An 18,640-nucleotide genomic window follows, 5' to 3' on the forward strand; every position below is an offset into this window, starting at 1 on the left:
TTTGCTATATTCTAGAAGAGCTTATGCAGAATTGGCATTATTTCTTCCTGAAATGTTTAGTAGAATTCATCAGAAATTAAAATTTAATTGTATCAACCTCACAGAATTGTGAGGGCTAAATGAGATAGTGTATGAACCTAGCCTCGGTGCCATAACAAACAGCACCCAGGCAATAATATTTGCTATTATTATTAGTCTGCTAATCCAACTTAATACAGTTAGTTATTAGCACCTTGCTAGAAGAGCATACACCTGCCCAGTGAAGAAGCTCACAGGCCACAGACTGACATGCAAACCCACCTAGTTTGGCCAGAAGTGATAATGCCAAAAATCCCAGAGATTAGTCAAGATTCAAAGGAAAAGAACTTTAGGTTCCTTTGCTACAATCATTATACATCCCTTTAAGATACGTTGTGAAAGGGCATTTATATTCAAAAAGAACTTCAGCATTATGCTATCTAAAATATTTTGTTTTACAACTGTTCTTTAAATTTCTATATGCTCAAGAAATACCTGTTACTATTCACTAGAGTCATAAAATTAGGAATAAGCTGAGATGCAGGTGAATAATATAACAAAATTCCTCTCTACTTTGTCCACTTTCCATTTCACTGACTACAAAAAGGCATGAGGACTAAATAAAGAATGGTATATAATGAACCAAAGATGCTGTGATTTTAGAAATCCACTAAACAACATCCTGAATATTTTAGTGGTTTCAATTATACATCATTACATACTCCGCAGTTTTTTCACACGTTCTTATGTGTTTTGCAGACGGACATTATAACAGAAGTGAAGCACACCAGGTACCGTAACAAAAGCACTTGAGTAAATGTCCAACAGAATATTCATGAATTAAACTAATGAAAAACAAAATCCAGCTCTTCCAAATGCTAACATTTCACTGGAAATGAACAGAGAGGATTAAAGCCTTGGCAGTCATGGGCTAGTGATGGTCACAGAAGAACACCAGTGGAAGAGACTGCTCAAGTCAGGGTCTTGTGTCCTGTTTGATGAATAATGAATGTGTATTGAACACCTCTCAGCAAGGCCACACGTGAACCAACTAAGCCAGATGACCCTCTAGAATGCTCTCACCGAGCTCCACAGAACACATAGATGCCCTTGGTGTGTGGAGAGGACCTGAGTTTTTAAGCCCCACAAACATAAATCCACTATGTATTTATAGCCCTGTAACCTTGAGCAAGTAACATTTGCTCTCTGGGCATCAGCCTGCTCATTTCTAAAATGCATTTACCCTACTGATTCATCCCACAAATATTCTATGACTGCACCAGGCCCTGTGTCACCTGCTGGATCCACAAGAGTGGACCTTCAAGAACACAGACCAAGAAATGAGCATTCACAAAACAGAGCAAGGAGTGTTGTCACTGGCTAAGGAGAAGGTATGCCAGCTGCATGATGGAAGGGTGTCTAAACTGGACCTGGGAAGATCAGGTTAAGACTTCCCTAAGGAAACGACCTTTAGTTGAGACCTGAAGGATGAGAGGGAGTTAGCTAGGTGAGCCGTGGGCTGGAGGGGGAGATGGAGAGAGAGCCCTCAGGCAGGCAAAAAGGCTCAGAGGAGGCAGAGGGAAAGCCTGGTGCCATCAAGGACTGAGGAAGTTCACTGTGACCCTGGGAAGGAACTGCTAATTGATTTTAAGGCAACAGGAAGCCATTGGGGATTTCTAACATGAAAATGGACGTGGTCTTTTGTGTTTTACAAAGGTCACTCAAGTAGAATAATGGACTGAAGAGTGAGAAGTGAAGGCCCAAGGGTCTGCTGGGAAGCTATTGCATTATTCCCGTGAGAGACAACGGCGCCTGGACGGAGTGTGATGAAAACTAAACAGCAAGGGCCAGAAGCATGGCTGGCGCGTGTGGGAACCCAGCAAACATTAGTTGCCTTCCTTCTTTTTTCCTTTGTAACCTGTCCCATTGTTTTAAAAGGAACTGTCCAAATGGCCCAGTAGCCACTCAAGTAAAATCCCCCTCCAATGATTACATTTACAAAGAAATAGTCTTCAGAACAAGTCCTTCCACACGGCCACAGGGAAGAAATACGTTGTTTTATGTCTAGGCCGCCTAGGGGTGAGATTTCTAACAAATGTTGACGTAAACGCAATTTCACAGCAACGAAATTGTTAGCATGTCTTAGATAATTAATGTAAGTTTTACCACTAATATTGGCAGCCTCCCTAGTCCCTCAAGTATTTTACTATCTCCGCAGAGTTTCAGCACTATCTCAAAATCCTTTTGATAGTTCCGTTTTTCTTAGTCTGTTGTTTGACTCCTCACCCTCTAGAAGGGAAGCTCCCTGAGAACAGGGACTTTGTCCTGCTGTCTGTTCTCCCTGCAGCAGCTGGAGCAGTGCCTCGCACCCGACGGAGGCGCAACAAATGCGTATGGGCTAATCCTCTACAGAGTGGATGAAGAGTGGGGGTCATCCAGGAAGTAGCTGATACCTCTGACATCAGCTACATGAAGAAACTGACCTGGCACCTCTCCCTCAAGGCTCTCCCCTCCTAAGCCGCTGTACACTTGATTTCAGTCATCTTTCTAAACATGCAGTTCCGATAAAGACAACTCCCGGCCATCAAATTGAGCCCAAATGCTGCATCTGACCTTCAAGAATCCCCATCCGCCTTGCAGCTCGCTCTCTCACCACCGCCCACCTTCCCGTCCTCACATAGCCTCTCTTCCAGATCAACAGGATCACTCACCACTCCCCAGCCGCCCCTAGTACGCCCCACTTCTGCCTCCAACACCCTGCATCTCCCTGGCTGCCTGCTAACATCCCATCTGCCCTTCAAAGTCCATCTCAAATGGGATGGCTTTGGAAGTTTTTCTTTATTCTTTAAGTCAGTGGTTCTCAAGTGGGGGCAATTCTGCACACTCTCTACTCCTACCCCGGGGACATGCAGCAATGTTTGGAGAAATTTGGGGTTGGGACAACCAAGGGGGAAAATACTACTGGCATCTAGTGAGTAGAGGCCCTGGATGCTGTTAACCACCCTACAGCGCACAGCACAGCCCCTACAACAGAGAAGTATCTGGCCAAACGTGAGGAGTGCTGAGATTGAGAAGCCCTGCCGTAAGCAAGCGTCCTGCTGCCACCTTGAAGCCACCAAGGATTGCTGGACTCTCTTGCTGAGCTCCCACTCCTCGTTTACAGTGTGCAGAGCTCCCCTCCCAGTCTGTATGCTTGAGATCACAGGCTGGATCCACCCATCTCATTTTTCCTAACGAGCACAGCATATCCTCTGCACAAGGGACATGATCAACTTGTTGACTGAAATTGAATTGAAATTTCTATTTCTTTAAAAAAAAATTTTAATTCTCTACTCTAGTCTACTTTCTTCTGTTTCCTGTTAAGAAGAAAAGAAAAGGGGACCAGCCCAGTGGCGCAGCGGTTAAGTTCACATGTTCTGTTTCAGTGGCCCGGGATTTGCCAGTTCGGATCCCGGGTGCGGATATGGCACCACTTATCAAGCCATGCTGTGGCAGGCGTCCCACATATAAAGTAGAGGAAGATGAGCACGGATGTTAGCTCAGGGCCAGTCTTCCTCAGAAAAAAGAGGAGGATTGGCAGCAGATGTTAGCTCAGGGCTAATCTTCTTCAAAAAAAAAAAAGAAAAGAAAAGGTAAGCACCATCTTTTGTGCATTTAACCTTTAAATACTTAGAGACTGTTATTAAATAACTTATCTGTCTTCTTATCTCCAGATAAATTCAAGTACCTTTTATGATCTCACAGGAAAGAGTGCCCTTTAAGAGGAAAAACTGGTGCGAAACTGAATTAAGTGTAGTTTTGATCATAGTTTTCATTACATACTATGAAACTGCATTTATGTCATTTAGCATATCTGTAGCTTTTGAGCTAATCAACAAACAAATAAATAGCCAACCTTGACTTCCAATTGAGTTAAAAGGGGGCTTTACATGAATCAGGACTAAATAATAAATGCTGTGATTTATCTAAAGCTTGTCCTTTTATTATTATCCTAATATTTAACAAAGCTAATAAACATTTGCTGGTTTTATAGTTAACTGACATTATAAATATTTGCTGAGCATTTTACAAATAAAATATTATGGCCAATTTGCTGATCAGGGCTGTCAATTTTGACTTTTGGCACATTTAAAAAATTCAGCTAAGAACCAGAATTCACATCTGATCACCAACTCCCAATTTTATCTTTTCTGAGACATGAGAAATCTATTAGCCTAAGAAATATACACAGACACGTGCTAGTTCTTAGAATTAAGTCTGGAATTTTGAATGGAAATTTGGCTTGGGTGAAAAGAAGGAAAATCTGATATGATCAGAAAAGGTTATCATAAATCCCTCTCGCATTCCTAGAAGGTAAGCTGAACTCTCTTGAATATAAACCCAAATGGCCTTCAGGCTGAGGACAAGCACAGTGGCCGGCCTGAGAAGCTGTTACACGGAGAAGCTGGACGTCCTGATTCCCAACGCTGTCAGTCAAAGAGAGTTTTGTGTTGTCATATGTCAGCCAGATGGAAAATCAGCAGTTAGTTATCCTGTGAGGGAAGGAGGAAACCCCTTCAGGCAGAAAAGCACAATGCGATCAGAAGACCCCAAGAAGGCATTTAACATCCTCATGGTTTCTGGAGTGAAGATGTCACGACCCATCACTACCAGCAAGAGGAAATGCAGACATCACACACACACACTCCCCCAACAGACACACACATACCACCAAAAGAAAGCACTAATACGGCCAGCGGGAAGTGCAGAAGTAACTTCAAAAGCATCACTGGGAGCCCCAGGAGCTCAGGGACACACATTAGTGCATTTCAATCTTAGGCAAAGATAGTTCATGATCTGATTTTTTAAACTAGGCAGTACCTAATTTCAAAATCATCTAGTAAGAGAAAAAAAAACTTCTAAGCCAGCAATCGGATATAGTACGAACTGTTATTTTCCATCTATTTAGGAGCTTTATTAAACGGAATATGATGTTACAGCGAACGTTTGATGTGGTAATCAACACAACAACTGTGTCATATGGTAAGAATCAGGGAGTGCCTTATGCCAAAAAGTTGGGAGGAAATGAACTAGTTATCCATCGCTAAATATCCCTTTAATCTAGGCTCAGGCCCATCAGTGAGGGATTTAGGTGGAGCTCAAATGTGTCCAAACCAGCCGCGGCCAGTAGGTTTGGTTGGTGCCAGCCCTTAAGGAGAATCATGTCATTCTCCTGGTACAAAGTAAAGCTGCAGGTACAAGATGGCCTGGGTGCCTCAGGCTCACATTCAGTTATGTTAATCACCGGCTCTCCTCCTCGGGCTTGCTGGGAAGTAGAAACCTTTATAGGTTTGGATTTTTTTTTTTCATTCACTGCCTTTAAATATAATCAAACCCTCTTGCACACACACATTTGTATCCCAAAAGGCAGGCGCAATCATTACACATTCAGATTCACAGGAATGAATGTTTGGGAAAACAATTAGCTGTAATGTATTTATCAATAAACAAGGCGAGCTCTGCCCCAGCGACGACGTCCCCTGCAAACCACAGATAAAGGGTAGGATGCCCTTATCGAGACTCCACTTTAGATGAAATGGCACACAGAGTGGCATATATTACTCAGTCCTGGGTCACTCTCTCAATGTCTTCTGATTTATTCCTTCTAAACTACCCTTACGTCAGTTTCAGTTGACAGGAAAATATTCACCTCCTTGAACTATGGACCAGGATAATCACCAGGCTTTCACTCCCTCTTTTGTCGGTCTCTTCTGGAAGCAATTCAGAGAGCTCCCACTCTCGCACACAGAAGACACTGGCAGGGGAATCACACAGGAATCGCTGTCTGTCAGTGACCTCAGAGAATAACAGGATTTTAAAAACAGGGTTAGAGAGAAACCACCAGATTCCTCCTGGGCACCTCCCACTGTTGTTGGAGCAGCCATCTTGGAACACATCTGTTTGTTTCTTCTCTCCTCTTCGCTTCCCTGTTCTCACCCATCACTAAGCAGATTAGAGCAGCACAGTAACAGCTCAGCGCCCTCACAGCCCTAGTCCCCAGACTGATCTCGTTTAGGGCGAGCCTCTGAAGTAGAACCACGGGAAAGGCTCGTGTGTTCTCCACAGACATCCCTGTGAGCTGGTCCACATCATACCCCACCCCACTCCACAACCACTGCCAGAGAGAGAGGAATGTGGCTGTCCTTACAGAAAGAGCATGGTCCCTTCCAACACAATGCTAAGACGGAAGAGCTCCCTGTGTTACAACATGCCGCTTCCCACCCCAAATGTAAATCAGCTTCCTATGCCAGGTGCTGAAGGCTAGAGAATTTAGAGCAGTCCAGTACACCTATTAATAACGCATAGTTTGCAAAGCATTATTAAATACTTTTCATAGATAAAATATCCCACCCGCACACAGAAATTTAAAATATCTATATAATACCCTAACAACAATAAGGAGAAATAGAAGAAATAATAACAAATTATGTTCTTTAAATATGTAAATGTGCCAGTGTAACAAGTCTAGAATACACGGTGAAGACATGAGACGCTTGCTTCTGAACGCAGACCCACCAGGAACGCAACCACCGCCAGTGTACACAAACACAGGTGAGCTTATTAGCAACATAAATATCACAACAAGTGGCTGTTACCACCGTGATGTGAGTTTTGGAAACGATGAACAACTCTTGGTAAGAGTTTAAACAAAATACAATCTTCCTTTGATTTCTAAGAAGTTTCACTACGGGAAAATACACCATATACAAAAAATACTTGTTTACATATAAAACAGAAAAAGTTCTAGGCTTAAATTATTAGAAACAAAATTTTCCCCTAGGTGGATATGTGACAGGACACTGGAAAGCTGTGCACTTTGTGAGGCAAGGCTTGTTATGTGGAGCTGTCCTGTGCATTAGCTGTCTTTGGGCAACGGAATGTGGGCTGAAGTGACAGTACACCAGCTCTGAGCCTGGCTTAAGAGGCATCACATTTTCCCACTCAGCCACCTTGTCCTTCTGCCATCTCCATGCCAAAAATATGAACTGAGGAGTCAATTATTGCAAATAGGATTAAAAACCTAAACCTTACCTGCAACTTGGAGAAAACTTGGTAAATCTCAACCTACATCAGCCAGCCCCCAGCCAACCCATAGAGGCACGGACGAAAATAAATGGCTGTTGCTTTAACTTACTAACTTTTGGAGCGGCTGGTTAGGCAGACACGATGTAGCAACAAATGTCTGACAAATGCTTGCCCACCCAGCACAGGGGAGGCAAGCACAGCTGAAGGAGGAACAGAAAAGTCAATGAGAAATTCACGATGGTGGACACAGAATAGATGGATATTAGGAAAAAGAAGGAATGGGTGGGATCCAAGGGAAGCGGGACATAAACACACAATGCTGAGTCACCAGCTGTTCCAGAACTCACGACAAAGCAGAGCAATGTGTACCTCAGGAGCTCACTCCCCTACAATCACCTGGACGGACAGAGATATGCGAAGTCTGCCATAGCCTGCCAGATTTGTGTAAAGGCAGGCAGAGATGTGATAAGGACCGAATAAGGCCCAAGGTTGTCACAAAATAAAACCTTTGTCATCAAAATTCAAATCATGGTTCATTTACCCTTTCGAATTATAAACACATATAGCATCAAATAACCAGTAGACTCATAGCAAGCCCATGAGTATTTCATTCTTATCAATATTTTTGCCTTCAAAGGAATTGGTATCTTCTACAAACCTGGCTTCTATCATTTAGATATTCTTAAAATTAATTAAATATCTGTCATTCTATCTAGTTACTAATGTTCTGATATTTTTAGGGTTGTTATTCAATGATAACTAAAAGAAATAATGAGTCTTTTAAAACATGCATACAACCTGAGGCAATGATTTCATGTTCAAATGAGATAGGAATATATTTTAAATAATTCATATATATTTTTAAAGATCTTCTGATAACACTACATGACGCTGTAAAGTTCTAGAATCTATACAAAAAATTGACTGAGCTTCTAAATAGCCAAAGCAATGAAGAAAATACAATTAGATACAAGAATCACAGAGTTCACAAAATAAACACAAAGCAGTGATTATAAGTAACCATGCAATAAATTTGGCAAACTGGATAAAATTGACAAACTTCTTTTTTTAAAATGTAGCTTTATCAAAACTGACACGAGAAGAAATAGAAACTCTGGAGCCTTTATCTGTTAAAAAGAAATGATTTTGTAATTAATCAGAGGCTTAAAAGCATTAGATGAAATTCTATACACACCCATCGGAAATCTTAGCAAGTTAGAAACTGAAGGAGACATCCAATTTGGTCAAAGTGGAGGTCAAATGACAGAATTGCTCATGAGGGACTCAGGGTCAAGAGCAGAGCTGTCCTGCAGCCAGAGGAGGGCCAAACAAATTGTGGACCGTTTTCTCTGCCTCTGGCATCTGTGGACTGGGAGTTTGGGCCTCTAGAGACAGCATCCTGGGCATAGTCGTGACATCCTCACATCCATCAGCAGTGGTAAGACTCTGCCAAGCAGTTTCCCAGACTGAGGCATGAACAATGGGCATCTGAGCGGGACAGGGAGGGCTTTGTGAGGCAGAGGACTGGAGGCAGGATGGTGGAAGCGGGTTATGACTGAAAGGGACATGCAAGGGGCTTCTGGGCACTGGGAATAATCTCCTTCATGATCCGGGTGTTGGTTCAAGAGATGTGTTCAGTTTGCGAAAATCAATTCAGCTATACTCTTTTAACATGTGCACTTTTATCTTTGTATGTTATCCTTCAATTAAAAAGGTTTAAAAATCACTTAAAATATTTACAGCCCCTGTGTGTCCAGCACTGAGAGTTACAAGGGTCTCAATGACCAGGCCTCTTCCCTTGAAGTTCAAGGGGCTCAGAAAACTAGCAGGAAAACCCGTATAGAGAGGTCAGGATGACAATGTGGAAGAAGCGCCCCTACAGTGGCGGCTGCAAGGGGACTGAGAGAAACAGAGACAGGGCCTGAATCCTGCTGTGGAGGGTCATGAAATTGCAAGCTGAGGCTTGAAGGGCAGGCAGGAGCCTTTCCCGTAGACAAATGAGCACATGATGGGAGTTGTGAGGAGGATAAATGATGGGAGCGAGGACACTCAGGCGCATGAGAAGAGAAGATGAAAAATTGTCGATCTCCAATTCCATCAAATACATAGTCCTAGTAAAATGAAAAATGTCCCTAAAGTATTCCAAGCATGGGCTTTTGACAGCTATTTGACACGTAAGATTTATTGAGAATGGGGGTAGGGGAAGGGAGAGGTTCTCAGTTTTAAAAACCTACGTCAGTCCTCAAGGGCCATGGTGTTGAATGTTTACAGGTGGGTTCCTTTTTACATTCAAAATGAAAATAGCTTCATTGAGCACCAAAATAATTTATGTTCTCACAACTTTGATTACCTTACCTATATTATGGACTGGAAAGTATCCACGGGAAAAACTGACACTGCTTTTTAGCCACTAAAACATTAATATTTAGATATATTTGAGAAATGGCATCAGAGGGGCATCTCGAAATTAATTTTTACCACCTTTACAGATGCCTTAATTACAAAAGTAGTATGCGCTTATTGTTGAAAACTCAAACAATTCAGAAATATATAAAGTAGAAAGTGTAAGGTCCTCTCCATCTAATTCCCAAAAGACAATCGTTTGGTCTTTATCCTTCCAGACTTCTTAATGTATCCAAATTTTTTTTAAATGTTCAGGTCAATAAATCCCTACATTTATTGTAGGGGTTTTTACATTTAAAATAATAACATATCTTCAAAATATTTCCATGTTAGTACATATAGGTCTACCTTATTCAATGGCTATGCAGTATTTCATTATTTATTTGAACCATAATTGATCTGATCATTCTCTTGTGGCCATTCAAGTTTTTCCAATTTTTCACTACTGCAAAGAATGATGCCGTGAACATCCTGTACAAAATTCTGATGATTTCTCTAAATATTCTGATACCTCCGAGCATGTCTGGAAGGGAGGGACTGAGAAGTCTCAACGGAAAGCGCTCAGCCCAAGCAAAAGGAAACTTGAGGACTATAGTCCTCCGACAATGGGCTGGTGCTGGGGGACAAGTGATTGTGAACACAGGACACCGTGTCACCTGAAGCGTCCTCTCACCAGCCCCCAAGCATTCACACAATTTCTAAAGTCTCCAGGGACATTCAGAGCACATGCAGCCTCCGCAGCTTCTACAGTGCTAGAGCCAGGGCGTTCCGGGCAGCGGAGGCAGGTGCGGCAACACGGTAGCGATGTTGCTCCAGGGAACTGGGAGCAAGGACCGCAGGAGTGAGCCCTGAGAAAGAAACTGTGAGGAGTCACTATTTCCTCAAAGAAATAGTAATGAATCTTTGAAGAAAGCTGGGAATCCACAATTGGGGTAGGACTAGAACAAGAGATTGTGGATACTACTATGGGTCTGTATTTCTACCTCCACTTTGATGTGACCAATAAGAAACCCAGGCTGCAGACTGAATTGAACACTTAAAAAAATAATAATCTGGGCTGGCCCTGTGGCCAAGTGGTTGAGTTTGCATGCTCTGCTTCGGCGGCCCGGGGTTTCACTGGTTTGGATCCTGGGCGCAGACATTGCACCGCTAGGTTAGGCCACGCTGAGGCGGTATCCCACATGCCACAACCAGAGGCATCTCACAACTAGAACATACAACTATGTACTCAGGGGCTTTAGGGAGAAGAAGAAAAAAAAAGAAGAAGATTGGCAACAGTTGTTAGCTCAGGTGCCAATCTTTATAAATAAATAAAATAATAATCTTTATAATTAAATTACTCTTGTGTTCAATGCAGCTCCTAATGTGTTTAATGCACATTAACTGGAGCATGCTGTCACATGTTGAAAATAATAATAGTATGAGGGCAAGCATGAGAATGGCCCCTGGAATTATAGGAACATCACTTCTTAAATATAAACACACATAAGCACGAACATGGAATAAAGAAAAAATGGCATGCTTGGAACTACTAAAAAGTAATGTTAGAATGAGCATATTTTAGGGGCCAGCCCCATGGCCAAGGGGTTAAGTTCGCGCACTCCGCTTTGGTGGCCCAGGGTTTCGCTGGTTCGGATGCTGGGCGCGGACATGGCACGGCTCATCAGGTCATGCAGAGGTGGCGTCCCACATGCCACAACTAGAAGGATCCACAACTAAAAATACACAACTATGTACTGGGGGACTTTGGGGAGAAAAAGGAAAAATAAAATCTTTTTTTTTAAAAAAAAGAGTATATTTTAAAACAGGCTAGTCAGAGCTTGAAATGACAAACCGGGTCACCTTCTCTACCCACTGCCAAAATGCATGGCGGCTCTCTGCTGCAGAGGCTCCTGTGCCGCATGAGTCAGCTGAACCATTTAAAGCAAAGGACAAACATCTCAGAAACTTCTCTTAGAAAAATTTCAACCCTCCAAGATCGCTATTTATCTTGTGTGAATCTGCAGACTCTAAAACCTGAATATGGGAAGAGACGGCGTCTATAACAACTGCCGGTGTTCCTGATATTCCTACAAAGGCAGACCTGGAGTGTCAAGATCCAGTGGTTCAGCAACCGCAGGAGCAATGATGGGAGGGAAGGGCCACGGAGGTGACCGAAGACTAGCAGACCTAGACCTCGTCCTTTCAAAGATGAGGCTCACTCAAAGGTCTGGGCACATGGGCGGGTGTGATCAGGTGAAGAGAGTCATGGCATACTGGAAAAGACACTGAACTTGGTTCAATCAACTCTAAGCCATGTATCTGGGGAAAATCACAAGTTCCCTGAGTAATGAGAGGCTCAGGGTCCATTACGAAGACTATAATGCTCCCGATGCACGTGCTATATACAGATATGCACAGGTTAAGAGGACCAGCGACACAAGTAGCAGGGCCCAATACAAAAGGAAAACGTGGGGCCCCTTGTTCAAAGAATTTCAAGAGGCAAGGGCAGAGCATAAACCAAACACAGGGTCCTTCTAAATGTGAGGCCCTGTGTGACTGCACAGGTCAAAGGCCCATGAAGCCAGTTCTAGGTGTTGCCATTCCACAAATGGGAACTCCTTAGGCCAGGACCTTTGTAACCGCATAGCTGAATCTCCAGAGTACTTTGCAGTTGGTAAATATTCAGGAAGCACTTGACTGCTTATAGGCTTGCATTATAATAAAAAGGAAGTAGCATGCCATTTTTTCTTTATTCCATTTTCGTGCTTATGTGTGTTTATAGTTAAGAAGTGATGTTCCCATAATTCCAAGGGCCATTCTTATGCTTGCCCTCATACTATACATTCAGAAGGAATCCTTTCATTTTACAAGACAAACATTGAGAGAAGAGAAAGGACGTCTTTTAAAGTACAGTGCCTACAAAGCAACATGCTTGGAGCTTTAGGTGTATTTTCCCTATTTAATCTTTGCACACAATCCTGAAAAACAGATATAAAAAGCATCTTCTCACAGCTGAAGAAATTAAGGCCCCAAGAGGTTAGGAAACTCATCCATGGTGTAACGACTCATTAATTCATCTGGTAATGTTTACGGTGCTCCCACTACGCCCCAGATACTACTTTAGACACTAGGGAGAGAACGAGACTAACAACAACCTACCCCGAATCGTGTCCTTGGCCTCCTGGAGTTTACAGTTTCGTCAGGAGAAAATCTCATTTTTTAAAAACAGGAAATTGTAAAATTAATGAGCTTTATAAACAGAGTTGCCAGATTTAGCAAATAGAAATACAGGATGCCCAGATAAATTTAAATTTCAAATAAACAACAAATAATGTTTTAATGTAAGTATATCCCACGCAATATTAGAGACATTTATATTTAACAATGTTTTGTTGTTAATCTGAATTTAAATTTAACTGAGCATCCTGCTTTTCTCTGATAACCTTATTTATAAGGAAAAGTACATCGTGACAGGAGAGGGAACGTTAACCTCACAAGAGAGGTCTGGGGGCTTCCACAGGGAGGGAGGGCTGGACTGAAATCTGAAGGTCATAAGGAGTTAACTTGGTGAAGGCAGGTTGGTGCAGGTGATGAGCCTGCCTTAGCAGAAGGAGACTGATGCTTGAAGGCTGCTAGGATGGGAGAGGTTTGGGGGTTATGCAAAATGAGGTGGCAGAAGTGAGCAGGGACCAGAGCATCCAGAGCCATGAAGGCCTTGAAAGTTAAGGTCTCCAGCCTTTATCCCTCTAGACCGATTGGTCATATATGATGCTCCTTCTGCCTATGCCCTTCTTTTTTTGAAACCATCGACATAACTGTCTCCAGAGTCCTTTCCCACCACCTCCTCCCTCACTCCACCTCTGACTCTTACCAAAGAAGTTAGTCATCTTTAAGTCTGTCTTGCCAGCAAGAATGTGATTTCTCCAAGGGCTTCGAGTAGATACTCAATAAACATTAAAGAGAACAACACAGCTTCGAAAGTCCACATGTTCTGGATCCCTGCCTCACTACCTAGTGCCAGTTCAAGGGCTCCTGCAAGTGTGGTCCCCTAACGATGACATCCAACCCATATTCTGGGTTGGCATATTCTGGGCCCACCTTCTGAACCTCTCACTTACAATGTCTAGGACAGGGCTCAGAATCTCCATTTGAACAAGCTCCCCAGGAAAGTATGACACACCCAAGTATCTGAGAACCACTGGTCTATTTGGCTATTTCAGGATTCTAGTTCACAGGATTTTCAAATAGTGGCAAATGACAAGAGAAAGCACTTGGCCTCATTTGTCATAAATCTCGCTGTGCTCTTGAATTGTAAGAGGGCCCAAGCGCTGTGAGAAGACTGAAGCCATCAATATAGTTCTTAGTGTTCGGTCTTACCCATTTGTATCACATACTGCCCAGGGGAAAAGATATAGCAAGCACGGCGTGCATTCGGTGGTCAACAGAAAACATGTTGTCATATTAATCAATTTGAATATCTGCTTTACATTAAGCTGAGATTATTATTTTTCAAATTTGGTCATTTAAAAATCTCTTCATATATACTATCAATGGCATAATACAAAATCTAATAGACCATTTACAAAAACAGAGTCCACAGCTCCATGTAAAATTTCAACATATTAATCAAAAACACTTCTTATATTCTACTGATAAGCAAAGTTCAAATTTGAAATATAACTCATCATATATTTCTGTATTTCATGGAGGGAAAGAGTAGAACCAGAAAGGACCAAAGCATCCAATCCACCCCTCTCCATTTATTTCACTTTCTTCAATTCTTCCCAATAGGGGAAGCCATCATGATATGCAACTACTACTGACTGTCCCTAATTACAAGGGGGTGTTTGTGATAAAACTAAATGGTGTCTTTATACCCCCTTAAGACATAGTTCCAGCAAGAATTAAAACAGTGACTTCAAACCCCATTGTTGTTTCAGCTGTGTCAAATAAAGAAAGAAGCTCCAAATTCAATCCACTGTAGCTTTTTACACTGGCTACCCAAGGGGCTGCAATTGAAAAAGCAAAGCACAAACAAAAATAAGTTTGCAATGTTGTACCAAAACTGCGCATAGCTAGGGGCTGTCTCTCCCAGGTTTACAGCCAGACTTCATCTAAATGATGAGTTTGTGTCAAATGGGCAATGACACGCATGTTGTCAACCCTGCGTCAGACAGAAACCTCAGCAACACGCAAACAAGAAGCACTGGGGAATCGTGGCTTTTCTCCTGATCCAGCGCAGAGAATAAAAAGGGCATTTTAACTTTCACTGTTCACAGAACTCTATCATGGTGCATCAGTAATGCGAAAAACAACAGAGTGAGCTGGTTAGGAAGGCATTTTGGCGAATTAGATTTTTTTATTCACGAAATATACCATCAACAAGTCCACCTCAGAGTAAGAGCTAACATCCCCAATTACAGGAAATGGATTTTCTGGTACTCGCGGTCATGTGATATACTGCACATTATGATGCCTTTGCGATAATCTCCTTGATGGCAACTGCATCCTGCTCTCCGAGGTACCTTCCACACTTAAGGAGCAGGATGGGGTTAATAATGAGTAGGATTTTAGCTAAAAGCTCCTAGGCTCGTCTGCTGCTCAGACCAAAGAAACTACTTTTACTGTCATTGGGTCCTGAAAAATGAATTTGATTTCTTTACTACATCACTAAAAACACTCAGATGTAATCCAGAGCTTTTTTTTTTTCCTACAGACAGTCAGCAGCTAATGGCATCTGATTTTATATTAGACTGTAAGGAAAAGTCTATTGTCTGCATTTTCTGACGTTGAAGGCCAAATTTCATTAAAGGAACAGTACTGGGGGAAGTCTCCAGAATTTTGTAAAAGATAAAATTGTTTCCTTTTCCCTTAAAAGGACTTTGTTTCATAATATTTTCCATTCATAGAGAATTTGTATGTCCAAAGCTCTCTGAGACCATCTCTTTTGTCCTCTGAACTACTTTGTAACGAGAGTACTCTGAGCTACTTTTCACATTTCTCAAATGTGGAGGATGAACCCACGAGGGTAGGTCACTTGCCCAAGGTGACAAGAACACAATCCTTGGGGCCTGGGGACGAGGATCTCAGTCTCAGGGCTCTGTGGCAACTGCTTTCCTCTTTCCTTCCTCGCCTCCCTTTCCCTTCTTTCATTCCTTTTGCCAGACAGACTGCAGACTTGCGCTCATTCAGTAAAGCCAGGAGGAAACCCTTGGCTATCAGGTTTCCAGAGAGCAGGGTCTTTTTAAAAAACAAATAAAATAAATAGAATGAAACTTGGTTTGGGCTTTTTATTTTCTACCAGGGAATGCATTTGTAGCACTGTTTTAACGCACATTTTTATGTTATAAAAGAGGAATGTGACAGACCGCTTCGTAAGCCGTTCTCAAGCCCCACTTAGAGGCCGGGCCTCCCGGCAGAACTCCTGAAGAATGGTGAAGGAATGGGTTAGCACTACAGGATCTCAGGAACCTCCACATCCGAGCTTTCACGCGAAAACCCGCCTTGAGCACGAGGCCCTTTGAAACTGGCCACTGAAAATGAGGGAATGCCGAAGAGAAGAACGTCAAATTCTCCTCCAGGGCTAGGGCTCGGAATTAAACCGAAACAACTTTCTCGCGCTGTCAGTCAGCTAAGAACGCAGGAAGGAGGTCCCGCGAGAAAGGAGACCATCAGGGCATCCCTGTCTTGGCGCCTTAAAAGACGCCGCATCTCTTGAGGTGCCCCGGGGAGCGCCCGGCGGCTGCGGCGCCTTCCCGGCACTGCGGCGCACTGCGGAGCCGCCCGCAGCCCCAGCCTGCCGGGCTTTCCTCGCCGCCCCACCGCCGCCGCCCGCCCCCGCCACCCCGCCAGGTCGCGGCTGTCTGCTCCGGGTGCGCAGCCGGGCATCCATCATCCCCAGAGCCTTTGACGCACACACGCGCTCTCGCAGGCAGGGACTCGGCTGCCTCCCCTGCACCTCCCACCCCCGCCTCCCCTGCACCTCCCACCCCCACCCGCCCCTCGTGGGTCTGCATTTGCATCACTCGCACACGTAGCGGGTGACGCGAGCGCCCCCCGCTAGGGCCGTCCAGGCGGCACCTCCAGCGCCTGTGACTCAGCCACACCCCCGTCCCCGCGCCGAGCGCCAGAGGTCCTGGTACGCCCACAGAGAAGCTCTGGGCTGTGCATCTGCGGGCGGGTGCCCACTGGCCCATGGCAAGTTCATCACCATATTCCGCAGTCCTCGAGGGCCCAGCCCGGGGCCGTCCCCGCGACACGCTGGAGAAGAGTCTTCCCAGTTCTAGAACCCAGGCGGAGGGGAAAGAGCTCACCCAAAGAAAGGGCCAAAGGGTTGGGTGACGGCCTCCACAGCCCCACCGCCACCTGCAATTACCCCGGTAGTCGGTCTGCTTACGGTGATGGCCCCTCTGCCCCCGGAGCCTCGCGCCCGCCGGTCCGTTTCGCCGCGCCCGGCGCACGGTCCGCGCTCGGCGGCCTTTTGCTGAATGGAGGCGTAGTGGAAGGAGGCGCGGGCACTTGGAGACGGCCTCCGCGCCGCGGGCTCCCCGCTCTCCTCCTTCTCTTGTTCTCACGTAGACACGAGACAGGGCTCTGGGGATGTGTGTGGAAGTGTTTCTAAATTCCTCGTGTTTCTTTCCGGCGCCCGCAGCGCCCACCGCGGCTGCCTCTGCTCTCCCACCACCCGCACGTCTGCAGAGGGATCCCCGCCGAAAAGTTGAGCCTAGGCTGGGGTGGGGGTACCGGTCCGACATCTGGCCGGGGGTCGCGGCTGCTTGTTTTGAATCAGCCTCCCCCTGCCCGTCGAACCACGCAGCAAAGGACCGTGGAGGTCCCGGCAGAAGGCGGGCGCTGCCCCCGACTCCCAGCTTGCTGCCCACCCGCCTCCACCGGGAATGCGAAATAAGTGCGCCCGCACCCCCTGACCTATCCCCGGGCAACCATCTGCCCTACCCGGACTTCTTGGGTCCTGCCCCAGCAAAGGCGCCCCGCTGGGCAGCTCCTGGCACCCGCGGCGGGCGGGGCAAAGTTGCGCTTCTACCAGGCAGCCAGAAGTTCCCCAGGCTGCCGCGGGTCCGGGAGGGAAATTAAGCAGCGACGGGAAATCCCGCCACCGCTGCCGGGGTCCCTCGCTCACCGCTCCGGCCGCCGGGGACCCCCTGCCCGGGGGGTGTCAGCGCCGCAGCCGCCGCTGCCGCGCGGGCGTCGCTCCGGCTCGCTCCCCGGGGCCGCCTCCGTCTGCCGCTCTCTCCTGCAGCGCGCAGAGTGGTGACTCCTCGGAGCGTGTCGGCGGCGAGAGGAGGGGCGGGAAAGTGGCTCGGGGCTTGCCCGCTGCGGTCCTCCGGCCCCTCCTCCGCCGCGCCTCCTCCCGCGGTGCTGCAGTGCCGGGCGGCGGCGCGGCGGGAGCCACGGCGCGCGGGGGAGGCGGGAGCCGCGCACGACTCGGGCGGGGCGGGCAGGCGGGCCGGGGAAGTCCGGGCGCGCAGCGCTGCGGCGGCGGGATGCGGGGGAGGGCCGGCCCCAGGGGGCGTGTGCCTTTGGAGAAGGCAGGGCTCCGAGTTTGTCGCAGGGGGGAGGAAAGGGGCACCAGTCTTCAGTGAGTCACTGAGTGTGACTCTGCGTTGCGCACCTGGGGATCGCGCCCGTGTCTGGTCCAGCGAGACAACAAAAATTCCGAACGCGGGTCCCGCTGGTGCCTGCCTCCTCCTGTCTCTGGGCCTGGGACTGAGCTGTTACCTCTGACCTGGCTTCCAGGGAGCACCAGGCGGGGCTAGGGCGACTTCCACCCGCGCGCTGGCACACCAGTCCAGGGGAAGCTTGGGGCGCAGCAGGAGGAAACTTTGCCGGGTGTCTGGGTCTCCCCAGTGCCAGGAAGGACCAGACAGCCGGACTAACAAGCAGACGTTGGAAGTAGCCCTTCTGAGGGAAACTATCGATTTTTTTTAAAAGGCCACGGGAATTTTGTTTGTATTTTTGGGAACATTTCGCCCCTTGGCGTGCTGGAGACCTCAACCTGAGCTTCCCGGTGGCAAAGCCGCGAGGCTCGGCTGCTCAAGAGAAACCTGGCCCCGCGGGGCCACACCCGAAGCTGGCGCGGCCACCCCGGGGCCACAGAGGAGGGCGACGCCTTCCGCTGGCCTCCCGCTGCCGCCCCTCGCTCTTCTCACCGCGC

The 18,640-nt window shown here is 46.2% G+C and overlaps 1 protein-coding gene across 4 annotated transcripts in view; it reads right to left on the reverse strand.

The window, feature by feature from the left end:
* Window positions 1–17,894, reverse strand: part of SV2C (synaptic vesicle glycoprotein 2C) — a 206,291-nt gene extending 188,397 nt beyond the window's left edge. Inside the window, exons 1-2 of one of the 4 annotated variants that reach the window (XM_070571609.1) lie at window positions 17,606–17,706; window positions 16,865–17,061 (exon numbers count right to left, since the gene is read on the reverse strand). The gene's annotated coding sequence lies outside the window, so the exon portion shown is untranslated. Of the gene's footprint in view, window positions 1–16,781; window positions 17,062–17,421 lie in introns of those variants that run through there. The other 3 variants (XM_070571608.1, XM_070571610.1, XM_070571611.1) reach the window with 3 other exon arrangements.
* Window positions 17,895–18,640: the final 746 nt, after the last annotated feature.

The sequence above is a fragment of the Equus przewalskii genome, chromosome 13 (assembly GCF_037783145.1).
Source record: "Equus przewalskii isolate Varuska chromosome 13, EquPr2, whole genome shotgun sequence".
Lineage (NCBI taxonomy): Eukaryota > Metazoa > Chordata > Mammalia > Perissodactyla > Equidae > Equus > Equus przewalskii.